General features: G+C 37.9%; 1 protein-coding gene across 4 annotated transcripts in view; it reads right to left on the bottom strand.

The window, feature by feature from the left end:
• SSBP2 (single stranded DNA binding protein 2) overlaps nt 1-13,587 on the bottom strand; it is a 273,412-nt gene that overhangs the window by 203,336 nt on the left and 56,489 nt on the right. The gene's annotated exons all lie outside the window — the stretch shown is intronic.

Genomic DNA, 13,587 nt, shown 5'->3' on the forward strand with positions numbered 1-13,587 from the left:
TCTCACAACGCAGCAGTGTCAGATCTTTCCAGTATACATTTCTATTTGGGCAGATTTACATCTTTTCTGAAAAAAACGGTTCTGCACAGAAATTGCATGTAAAATGTCTCTGCCCAAGAAAGGAAAGGGAGTCCAGCTATTACACTGTTTTAAGGATGTATTTCTAAAACAGAAAAATGGCTTTGTTTTTCATTCTGCAAGCAATCTGAGAAGAATTTGAACTAAATGCTGTCACTGTTTTTAAAAGATTTATATGTGACAATATAGAATACAAGGGAGGAGTTCCAAAATACAGATTATTCTTGATCCATATTTTGCTTAGAGTGTTCAGTCTCCTCTACTATATCTCCAGTATCATAAATAAAAGTATAGACTTGATTTCTCCTGTATCTCTTAAAGTAACAAAATCTTGGATTCCTTCTAGTCTGAGCCCTGAAAGTGGTGGTAATACGCACATTTTTAAATTCAGGAATATCACATGTACTTACAAAATAATGCTGATATTAATTTGCATTAAACGCCCTTCAATGCCCACCATTCTCATAACACTATAGCGGGGGAAGTATTTTAAGCATTTTAATAGGCTACTGCACTCTTAGGTGCTCAATTACTAATGAGGCTCTCAGACCCTAGAGCGTTGGGTGCCAATAAAAGAACCTGGAGAGATAGAAGATCATTCATACTGTAGTTTCTCACTTCTAACATACTTTTCCATTATTTAATCCAGAGTTGGTGGGTTACCTGGCTTCAACTTGTCAGATTGCAAGTGTGAACAAGAAAGCTGAAACTTGGTGACTTAATTCTTTCTACTTGTATCCTCATTCAAATTTTAAGAAATTTGTGAATGTACCCAAAATCTAAAACCAGAATGATCCAAAAGGGAAAGAAATGAAATTTTTATAAAAATAATCAGGATAACTTGACACCTAAAAATATCTGTAAAATATTTCTGCATTTAGTCCTTCTGAGACACAGAAGCTGTTTTTTTTTTCTTCTTTGGTTTTTGTTAAAAACAGCATAATCTCTGGTAGTTTAAATCCACAGTCTAGATGTAAAAGGATTGATAGGGGCATATTCTTTCTCTCATTGCAAAGGAAAACAGGAAAGCACAAGAACAAAAAGTTTATTGAAGAAACATCAAAATCATAAGACAATCATCTAACCAAAGCTTCAGCAAATATTGTACAGAGATATCTAACCTACACTGTAGTACTTTAATATCTAAAAAAAAATGTGTAAATCTCACCCAAAGACTTCTGGATCCACCCTGTAAAGCAGACAACACCCTGTTGGAGCTCCAGTATTAAGCACATCTCTTTTCTGCCCTATGTGCTCCTCTAGCCAGTGTGTATTTTGAAAACCCAAGGCTTTCGCCTAGCATTCCCACAGACCAAAAACAAACAAAAAAACCAATCCCAGTTCTAAAAACTCTACCTGAGTACAGTGAGTGTACTCTGCAAATTAGAATAAGGGGTTTATAATAATGCCACAGACTTTCGGAGATGAATTATTACATCCTGGTTTAAATTATCAAAGTAGTAACTGTGGGAAGAAAAGGTGGAACAATATGCAAAAATACCCTGTCTACACGAAAAACCGGTTCAGATTTCAAAGGAATAAGACAAAAGATATCCCTGGTCTTAGATCTTGAAGAAGACTCTCCTGTGGGAAACTAAATCAGGATCATATTTATTGAGTGACTGCACAGTCCCGCTGGTAGAAAAGTCTAGGACAAATTCAGAGGAACAACTTCCTTGTACAAAAGTGAAGCAGGAGGAAAAGCACAGGCTAATCCAACTGGTTCTTATCATCTCTAATTTTTTCACATCCCTTGTTGTTATTCTTTTAGGAAGTCTTTAGGGAAGTTAGTATTATAAATTCATCCAAAAATAAATGTATTTGCCTCAGAGATAAAAGAAAGATAATACTGTTTTCTGCATTAGCCACAGCAGAGGGATGAATGAAAACTTATGCTCTGTGGAAAGACAGCTGAAGAAATCAAAAAGGTGTAATACAGAGCTACAGTGCAACAAGGGGGAATAAGGGAGATAGTGACTACAACGACGCAATAAAGAAAGACTAGAATAAGGAGGTTTAAATAGACATAATCTAGGCATATAAAAATTGACAGATAAAATAGATTGATTAATTTTCTGGGCTGGTGACGAAGAAAAGATCAGTGAGACAAACTTTGCCTCAGAAGTGCTCAGGCCCAAAGTGATTTTTACAAGGAATGTCTTTACTTGACAGACTAGTGTAAGAAATGGACTACCAAACAGCAAGTATTACTGTCAAGCTGTCACACTCCCTTACTGGCTGATAGTAAATACCTAGGCTGAGGTAAAGCAAGGTGACTAGTACAGCTTCTCTCCATCCTAAAATTTTCTGCAGGAGAATTTTATATAGGTCAGGTTTTTCTCAGATTTAGTCTCAGTTAAGACAAGCAGAGTCTCTCAAAGTCCTTTGGCATCATCCAGCTTGAGAACACAGCAACTACCAACGTGTTAATCAGCAGTGTCAGAGGTTTGCTGATGTACCTCTTGATTTAGTTGGGGATTGGTCCTGATTTAGTTGGGTGCTGGTCCTGCTTTGAGCAGGGGGTTGGACTAGATGACCTCCTGAGGTCCCTTCCAACCTCGATATTCTATGATACCTCTTCTATGAATTCAAGACTATTTTTTCTGGATACCCTCAATGCTGAAATTTTGCTAAGCTGGTCTGTTTTTCTGTCTGCTTCTGCTCTTCGTTTGAGACAATGTACACAGAAAAATAGAACCACAGCTGGAAGGGACCTTGAGAGGTCATCTAGTCTCACTCCTATACTGAGGCAGTCCCAAGTATACTTAGACCATCCCTGCCTAACCTGTTCTTAAAAACCTCCAATGACAGGGATTCCAAAACCTCCCTTGGAAGCCTATTCCAGTACTTAACTATCCTTATAGTTAAACAAAAAGTTCTAATATCTAACCTACATCTTCCTGACTGGAGATTAAACCCATTGCTTATTGCCCCATCTTAATAGGACATAGAGAACAATTGATCACTGTCCTCTTTATAACAGCCCTTAACATATTTGAAGACAATTAACAGGTCCTCGCAGAGCCTTCTTTTACCAAGAATGCCCAGTTTTTTAACCTTTCCTCCTAGGTCAGGTTTTCTAATTCTTTCATCATTTTTTCTTGCTCTCCTCTGGATTCTCTCAAATTTGTCCACATCTTTCTCAAAGTGCGGTGCTCAGAATTAGACACAGCATGCCATCTGAGACCTCACCAGTGCTGAGTAGAGTATTATTGGATAATAACCTCCCGTGGTCTTACATGTGACACTCCTGTTAATATATTCCAGAGTTATGTTAGCCTTTTTAGCAACTGCATCACATTACTGGTTCATACTCAAAATGTGATCTACCATAACCCCCAAATCCTTTTCAACAGTATTACCACCTAGCTAGTTATTCCCCATTTTGTAGTTGAGCATTAGATTTTTCCTTCCTAAATGTAGTACTTTGTACTTGTCTTTACAGAATTTCATCTTGTTGATTTCAGATCAATTCTCTAATTTGTCAGTCATTTTGAATTGTCCTCCAACGTGCTTGCAAACGCTCCCAGCGTTGTGTCATCCACAAATTTTATAAGCTTACTGTTCATTCCATTATCCAAGTCATTAATGAAAATATTGAATATTACCAGACGCTAGACAGACACCTGCTAAACCTCACCAGATAGATCTTTCCAGTTTGATAGTGAACAATTGATAACTATTCTTTGAGTACTCTTTCAATCAGTTATGCACCCGCCTTGTAGTAATTTAATCAAGACCACATTTCCCTAGTTTGTTTATAAGAATGTCATGTGGAACTGTGCCAAATATCTTACTAAAATCAAGATATATCACATTTACTGTTTCCCCTCATCTGCTTGGCCAATAACCATGTCAAAGAAGGAAATGTGATAAGAAACATCCATACAGATTCCAAAATGGAAACACCCTTTAAGGCATTCTGGTCAATTAGTCACCAACTGAAGGTACTACCAGGAAATCAACAGTAATAATTCTAAGTATGTTGCAGGACTAACTTGTTAAGTAATAAAGAAAAGATGCTGAAAAGGATATAAGTAAATTTAATGAGAACCTATTAACTTAAAGTAAAGCACTTCAGCAAATAGGTTCATTGATTAAAATTTATATAACAAACTTCTTCACCTTCAAATCAAGGGATTAGGAAGAAAACAAACTTTCTATAAAGCAATGCCTGAAAGTCTGAAAGCCCCAGTCTCTTTCTGGCTTTGTAGAAGCCATAATGCCACATCCTGGTTGAAAAATCAGTACCCTTAAGCCATACTTTTTGGCAGCAAGGAGGTTACTGTCAAACAGCATTTTTGAAAAGGATTCACTGAAAAAATACAAGACTACAGTGTCTTCATTTACTTTTCTTAAAATTATATTTTGTTATCTCCTGTAACCACAAGTTGACATTTGAGAAACAGAAACTTGGCTTACCTTGAAAGACAGACTTAACAACTCAATGAGGGATATCCCAATTCTAACTCTGGGTATATCACAAAAGGAGTGAGTAGGCAAACTTGAATCTATATTGCTAAAGAAGGCAACAAGAACAGAAATGCAAAGTAGCTTTATCTCTGGTTGTTTCCTGAAGTTCAAGGGCTGGGGTCAGAATAGTAAGGTGATTGTAAGAATTCAGATCCCATTTTCTCATGAAAACTTCCTAATAATCCAGTCGGAGACAGGCAATCATTACATATGGCCTGGCAGATTTAAGGCAAAAGAAAATAAGTAGGGCTGTCGATTAATCGCAATTAACTCACGCGATTAACTCAACAAAATTAATCGCAATTAATTAATTTTAATTGTTGTTAAACACTGTTAAATAATAGAATACCATTTGAAATTTATTAGATATTTTGGATGTTTTTCTACATTTTCAAATATATTGATTTCTATTGCAACACAGAATACAAAATATACAGGGCTCACTTTATATTATTTTTATTACAAATATTTGCACTGTAAAAATGATAAACAAAAGAAATAGTATTTTTCAATTCACCTCATACAAGTACTGTAGTGCACTCTCTGTCATGAAAGTGCAAGTTACAAATGTAGATTTTTTTTGTTACATAACTGCATTCAAAAACAACACAATGTAAAACGTTAGAGCCCACAAGTCCACTCAGTCCTACTTCTTGTTCAGCCAATCGCTAAGACAAAACACGTTTGTTTACATTTATGGGAGATAATGCTGCCCGCTTCTTAATTACAGTGTCACCCGAAAGTGAGAACAGGCGTTCACATAGCACTGTTGTAGCTGGCATCACAAGATATTTACGTGCCAGATGCGCTGAACATTTGTTCGGCTCTTCATGCTTTGGCCATCATTCCAGAGGACATGTTTCCATGCTGATGACGTTTGTTTAAAAAAAAATGTGTTAATTAAATTTGTGACTCAACTCCTTTGGGGAGAAGTGTAGGTCTCCTGCTCTGTTTTACTGGCATTCTGCCATATATTTCATGTTATAGCTGTTTCAGATGATGACCCAACACATGTTGTTCGTTTTAAGAACACTTTCACTGCAGATTTGACAAAATGCAAAGAAGATACTAATGTGAAATTTCGAAAGATAGCTACAGCACTTGACCCAAAGTTTAAGAATCTGAAGTGCCTTCCAAAATCTGAGAGGGATGAGGTGTGGAGCATGTCTACAGAAGTCTTAAAAGAGCAACACTCTGATGCAGAAAGTACAGAACCCAAACCACCAAAAAAGAAAATCAACCTTCTGCTGGTAGCATCTGACTCAGATGATGAAAATGAACATGCATCAGTACTTACTACTTTGGATCATTATTGAGCAGAAACCGTCACCAACATGGATGCATGTCCTCTGGAATGGTGGTTGAAGCATGAAGGGACATATGAATCTTTAGTGCATCTGGCATGTAAATATCTTGCGATGCCGGCTACAACAGTGCCATGCAAATACCTGTTCTCACTTTCAGGTGACATAAACAAGAAGTGGGAAGCATTATCTCCTGCAAATATAAACAAACTTGTTTGTCTGAGCGATTGGCTGAACAAGAAGTAGGACTGTGTGGACTTGTAGGCTCTAAAGTTTTGCATTGTTTAATTTTTGAATGCAGGTTTTTTTTAACATAATTCTACATTTGTAAATTCAGCGTTCATGATAAAGAGATTGCACTACAGTACTTGTATTAGGTGAATTGAAAAATACTATTTCTTTTGGTTTTTATAGTGCAAATATTTGTAATCAAAAATAAATATAAAGTGACCACTGTATATTTTGTATTCTGTGTTGTAATTGAAATCTATTTGAAAATGTAGAAAACATCCAAAAATATTTAAATAAATGCTATTCTATTATTGTTTAATAGCACGATTAATTGTGATTAATTTTTTTAATCACTTGACAGCCCTAAAACTAAGGTTATTTTCCTTGCTCTGTATAGCCACGTGTCCCAATTAAACAATATGGTTTAACTGAAGGTCTGGTTATAAAGTAATGTGGCAGAGCCAAAACCTCCTGTTCCTTATACTTGGCACAGTGCCAAAGTGGTATTCCAAGTATACTTTATGCAACTCTCGATATACTCAACAGCTAGAGTTATCTTATTGTTGTGCTAGGAAGCTGTTGTCCCTTTTATATAAAATCTACCACAAGGGAATTAGTGCGATCACAAGAAACTGTCAATTTATTCCTCGTGCAAGTAGATTTTGTACGTTCGTTGCGGCAACAGGCATTACACCGTGAAAGTCTGACACCTGGCATAAAAGGATGATAGTCAGAATATTTCAACTGTGACTATCACAGAAATTAATCTGTCATTTTTGCTATGTTTCTTTCTTTTCTTTTTTTTAACATGTTACATACTTGGGGGAAATTTTGCATGAGAAAATATCCTATCTGAGCTTAATATTAACGCTAAACAGGAAAGGGAAAATTGAGAAGTGATTAATCCATAATATAGTCAATAGCCATATGTAATATTTTTGGGAGGGGAGGGGCAATAGTAAAGAACAGCACACATTTTAAAAAGGATAAGGCAGACAATTACTCCATAATCCCTCCTCCTGTGTGTAACCTCGTTGATTTAGTAACTTAAAAATAAGGTTTATTCTTTAAAGTAAGCAATTGCAGGATTGGGCCTGTATTTAAAAATATTATAACAACTGAAAAATGGTTTTAACTTTGAAGCTTCCTAAATAAGTTTTTTGAGTGTGCTTTCTCAAACTTATTTCTTTGTTAACTTTCAAAATTGCTCTTTTTTAATACGGAGCTTTTTAAAATCAGAAGTTGAGTGATACATGTGGGGGGGAGGGGGGGGTAAGAAGTACAGCAAGTTTTGAGGCCCCAATACAATTATTTCATAAATTCATCCTGCTCTGAACTGTAAAGTTAACTTTAAAAAAATCTTTATCTTCATGGTAGTTCCATTCTAGCAGCTATGCTTGTTGTTCACACGGTGTTCCAGGGCTGCTCAGGATTTGATTATGAATTCTTTGCTCCAACGAGAAAGCTGTTATTTGTGCGATTAGACCCACTGAAATTAATTGGACTACTTGTGCAAGTAGCTGCTTGCCACTGTCAGTGAGCTGCTCTAACAGTTTATAGCTGCTCAAGGGTTTATGTTCTTAAACCCTAATCCCAAATACATATGCTCTCTGACTCAATACTGCCTGATACCCAAATGTTATTATTATTTAATTATTTAAAAATAAAATACTTCATTTAACAGGATTACGATCCACATTACTTGCCAACTAATGAATGGGCCTTTATTACCCAGAACCATGGTGCTGTCTTGAAGATTGGCCCCCTCAGTGGCAAGGTTGTCAGGCAGGAAGCACAAGCCTGCAGAGCTCCTGCCTAAACTAGGGACTTGTCTACACTATAGGAGTTACAGCAGCATCAGTACGGTGCCATAGCTATCCCACTGTAACCTTCTAGTGTAGATGCACACTATAGAGACAGAACGGATTCTTCCGTTGTCACCATGCTAACCCCACTACCCAGAGTCGCTGTAGCTCAGTTGATGGAAACATGCTTCTAACGACTTAGCCACATCTACACCAGGGGGTTTAGGTCACCATGGCTGCAGTATTCAGGGTTGTGGATTTTTCAAACCCATGAGCGCTGTAGCTACATCGGCTTAAGGTTTAAGTGTAGACCTGGCCTGAGTAAATAGATTGTTTTTTAACAGGTTTTTGAATACAAACACATTTTAAGTGATATATTAGACAGTGTTAACACTTTTAGAAACACGTAAAACTAGTCAACTCCATTCCAGGGTTCACCACGACCAGCACTGGTAAAGGTGCTAAATCATGTCTACTCTACTCCATCTAGACCAGTATCCTCTCTTCCAACAGCAGCCTGTGTCAGATGCTTCAGAGGGAATGAACAGAACGTGGTAATTATTGAGGGATCCATCCTCTGTTATCCAGTCCCAGCTACTAGCCATCAAAGGCTTAGGGACATCCAGAGCGTGGGATTGTGCCCCTGATATCTTGGGTCCATGAACTTCTCGAATTCCTTTTTGAACGCAGTTATACTTTTGGCCTTCACAACATCCCTTGACAACGAGTTCTACAGGTTGACTGTGTTGTATTAAGAACTATTTCCTTATGTTTGTTTTAAACCTGCTGTCTATTAATTTCATTGGGGTATCCCTGGTTCTTGTGTTACGTAAAGGGATAAATAACACTGCTTTAAAAATATGTTAGTAACAAAATTTGTATGACCTATTTACCTAGTCTAAACACAGGGTCTGTTAATAGTTTCAACGCAGCTCTCCTGGCCACCCCTCAGGGCTTGCATGGAGTTCTGTGCTACCAGTAAACAGCATGTACATATTATAAGAAAGTTAAACACAAAGAAAACTAAAACCCCACAGCCTCACAAGCTTTAAAGCTTTACATTTGTTATATGGTTGCCAGTAGGTAACAACTAATTTAGCAGTTAGCATAGGATTTCTTTTTTGTAAACTTGAAAAACTACTTGCAACATGTGACAAAAGGTTGTGTTAGAACACTGTGCCTACAATAAACAAGGCAGATATTGATTTATGTCACTACAACTGAAAAATAATCAGGACATTGGATTTTGATGCTTACCAGCCCTCCACCCCACAATACTTGAAAAAAGGCAACAACAGTTAGCAAAACTTGAATAGGCCTTCAATCAAAATATATATTTTTAAACTGTGTGTGTGAAGCAAGATACTAATTTTTTTTTTTTACTCTCCAATATTTAAAAAAATGAATGACTAAATCCTTCCCTAGCCTGCACAAAATGCTGGGAACAGATACACTGCCTGCCTACTCCATCCAGTGCAAAAAAGGACTCCTTTCTGCTAGGTCAGAACTACATGGGAAGGGCTGGGACTGGGGGAACATAGGGTGGAGTACATTTTGCCAGTCTCCTGAAAATAAGCTTAACTCACCCCAAGTCAGTGCTTAGTTGGAACTGCAGCGTACAAGCTAGTCTTTCTCTTTAAATCAGGCAATTGGGGCTAATTCTGCTTTAATTCACAAGGTGGTCTCTCTTTCTAGGGCACCACCACAAAGAACTTCAATAGTTGAGGAGACTGACAGGATTTCTGAAGTATGGTGTATGTGGCTCCCAGAAGAAACCATATTTCCAGGCAAGAATTTGTCTTTATTGTGTTAGAAGAGACACAACTGAAAGCTACACATACTGAGATGAGCAACTGTTTGAAACTTCAGGTATTTGTTTTAACACCACCTTAGGAGCATGAGTGCTCAAAGAAAGACAAGGTCACTCAATGACTAGTATACTTCCAGAATATACAGCAACTCACTAAGCAACTGTTTATATCTTTGGGTGGGTTTTAAATTAACAAACAAAATGTTTGCAGTGTTATAGAAGTATTTGTCCCAGGATATTAGACAGACAAGGTGGGTAAGGTAATATCTTTTATTGGACCAACTTCTTTTGGTGGAAGGAACAAGCTTTTTGGCTTACACAAAGCTCTTCTTTAGGTCTGGTGAAGGTATTAAGAGTATCACAGCTAAATACCAGTGGAACAGATTGCAACACGTGTTACCATTCCTTATGCTTAACAATCTGTTCCACAAGCAGTACCTTTCCAAGATCTGAAGAAGAGCTCTGCGTAAGCTCGAAACCTTGTCTCTCTCATCACAAAAAGTTGGTTCAATAAAAGACTTTACCTCACCCACGTTGTCTCTCAAACAATATGAAATTTAGCACTTACATAGCACTTTACATATTCAAAGCCACAATACCCCTGAAAGGTAGATTAGTAAGCATTATCCCCATTTTATACAGAGTGAAACAGAAAAATTAAGGGTCTCATTTTCAGAAGTCATTGGTCCCCCTCAATGGGAGTTGTGGGTGTTCAGCACCATTTAAAAATCAGATGTAAGTGACTTACCCAAGGCCATGCAGTGAAACAGTGGCAGACCAGAATTAAAATCCAGGTGTTTCACCTCCCAATCCTATGTTTAATTCATTAGACCAAGTTGCCTCTCAAACATTAACTGAGTTAGTGATTCAAAACTCTTAAAATGAATTGTCAGGACAATATGTAATTGTTGTTCATATATTCACATACTAGGAATTGTCACTAATTCTGAGTCAATCGGGATCAGAGGTGGGGAAATAAATACCAAGGACAGAAGCTGAATTAACTCAAGATTTGCAGAATACAAAATAATAAAGCTCAACACAAATTGGAAAAACTACTGCAGTAAAACTATTACAGGGGAAAAGAAAATATACTGTATACAGTATGGGCACAGATATTTTGAAAGCACAGGATATGAAGAACTCCATGTGCAGCATTCCCACTGAAGTCACTAGGAGTTCCATTTGCAGGTTCACTGCGCATAACATCAAAACTATCAAGACTGCCAAGTGCCATGCATTTGCCAGCCCTATCAGTCCTATCCATAGCTCTGCTGCATTCTAACACATTTGGCTGAGCTCATGGAAGGCTGCAGGCATTTGCCTGCCGTTCCTCCTTCTGGCTGCCAGATGCCTGCTGAGTAGGCAGCAAGGTGCATCTTCTCTTGCTGCTCCCCATGCTGGAACACAGGAACATAAGAATGGCTACACTGGATCAGACCAATGGTCCATCTAGCCCAGTATCTTCTAACAGTGGGAATCCCAGTATCTTCCAACAGTGGCCTGTGCTAGATGCTCCAGAGCAGGGGTAGTCAATTATTTTTTGTCAGGGTCCAAATTTCTTAGTCAAGGTATAGTCAAGGTCCAGACTCCAAAGAAAATAATAAAATAAGAATGATAATAAATAATAATAAGTAAATAAAAAGATTTCGGGGTCTGCTCAAAAGCATCTGGAGGTCCAGATTCGGCCCATGGTCTGCCTATTGACTATCTCTGTTCCAGAGGGAATGAACAGAACACGCAATTATTGACTGATCCAACCCCTGTCGTCCACTCTCAGCTTCAAGCCCTCAGAGGCTTAGGGACACCCAGAGCATGATGCATCCATGACCATCTTTGCTAATATCTGATGGACCTATCCTCCATGAACTTCTCTAATTCTTTTTTGAACTCAGTTATACTTGTGGTCTTCACAACAGCCCTTTCAAAGAGTTCCACAGGCTGACTGTGCATTATGTGAAGAACTTCCTGCTGTTTGATTTAAACCTGCTGCCTATTTATTTCATTGGGGGACCCCGGATCTTGTGTTATGTGAAGAGGTAAATAATTCCTTATTCACTTTCCACACACCGTTCACCATTTTATAGACTTCTATCACATACCCTCCTCAGTCGTCTCTTTTCGAGGCTGAACAGCCCCAGTCTTTTTAATCTCTCCCCATATGGAAGCTGTTCCATACTTCTCCTCATTTTTCTTGCCCTTCTCTGTACTTTTTCCAATTCTAATACATTTTTTTTAAATGGGACAACCAGAACTGCACACACAGTATTCAAGATGTGGACAGTGCCATTATGATATTTACTGTCTTATCAGTCCCCTTCGTAACGGTTCCTAACATTCTGTTAGCTTTTTTGACTGCCACTGCACACTGAGCAGCTAATTTAAACCCTGTCATTTTGTGTGTACAGTTGGGAATTATGTTTTAAAATGTACTTTATTTTGTCATTTTCTTGCCCAGTCACCCAGTTTTATGAGATCCCTTTGTAACTCTTTGTAATCTGCTTTAGACTCATCTATCCTGAGTAGTGTTGTGTCATCTGCAAACTTTGCCACCTCACTGTTTACCCTTTTTCTAGATCATTTATGAACACGTTGAACAGTACTGGTCCCAGTACAGATCCTTGAGGGACCCTACTATTTACCTCTCTCCACTGAGAAAACTGACTGTTTATTCCTACCCTTTGTTTGTTATCTTTTAACCAGTTACTGATCTATGAAAGGACCTTCCTTCTTATCCCATCATTGCTTACTTTGCTTAAGAGCCTTTGGTGATGTACCTTATCAAAGGCTTTCTGAAAGTTCAAGTAGATTATATACAGTGAATCATCCTTGTCCATGTATTTGTTGACCCCCTCAAAGAATTCTAATAGACTGGTGAGGCATGATTTCCCTTTACAAAAGCCATGTTGATTTTCCCCCAAAATACCGTGTTCACCTATGGGTTGGATAATTCTCTTCTTTACTACAGTTTCAACCAATTTGCTTGGTACGTAAGTTAGGCTTACCAGCCTGTAATTGCCAGGATTGCCGTAGGAGCCTTTTTAAAAAAATTAGCATCACATTAGCTATCCTCCAGTCATCTGGTTTAAGTGACAGGTTACATATCACAATTATGCAATTTCACATTTGAATTCCTTCTGAACTCTTCGGTGAATACCATCTAGTCCTGGTGATTTATTATTGTTTAATTATCAAACGTTCCAAGACCTCCTCTACTGACACCTCAATCTGGGACACTTCCTCACATTTCAGAGTAGCAGCCGTGTTAGTCTGTATTCACAAAAAGAAAAGGAGGACTTGTGGCACCTTAGAGACTAACCAATTTATCTGAGCATAAGCTTTCGTGAGCTACAGCTCACTTCATCGGATGCATCTGATGAAGTGAGCTATAGCTCACAAAAGCTTATTCTCAAATAAATTGGTTAGTCTCTAAGGTGCCACAAGTACTCCTTTTCTTTTTCCTCACATTTGTCACCTAAAAAGAATGGATCATGTGTGGGAATCTCCCTCACAACCTCTACAGTGAAAACCAATGCAAAGAATTCACTTATTTTCTCTGCAATGGCCTTACCTTTCTTGAGTGCTCCTTGAGCACCTTGATCACTCAGTGGCCCCACTGATTGTTTGGCGGCTTCTTGCTTCTGATATACTTAAAGTAATTTTTTGCTGATAATTTTTGCGTCTTTTGTTAGGTGCTCTTCAGATTCTTTTTGGTCTGTCTAATTATACTTTTATTCTTGACTTGCCAGAGTTTATGCTCCTTTCTGTTTTCCTCAGTAGGATTTGACTTCCAATTTTTAAAGGATGTCCTTTTGTCTCTAACTGATTCTTTTATTATGTTGTTTACCCGTGGTTGCATTTTTTGGTGCTCTTATGTATTTTTTAG

Source organism: Eretmochelys imbricata, chromosome 5, assembly GCF_965152235.1.
Source record: "Eretmochelys imbricata isolate rEreImb1 chromosome 5, rEreImb1.hap1, whole genome shotgun sequence".
NCBI lineage: Eukaryota > Metazoa > Chordata > Testudines > Cheloniidae > Eretmochelys > Eretmochelys imbricata.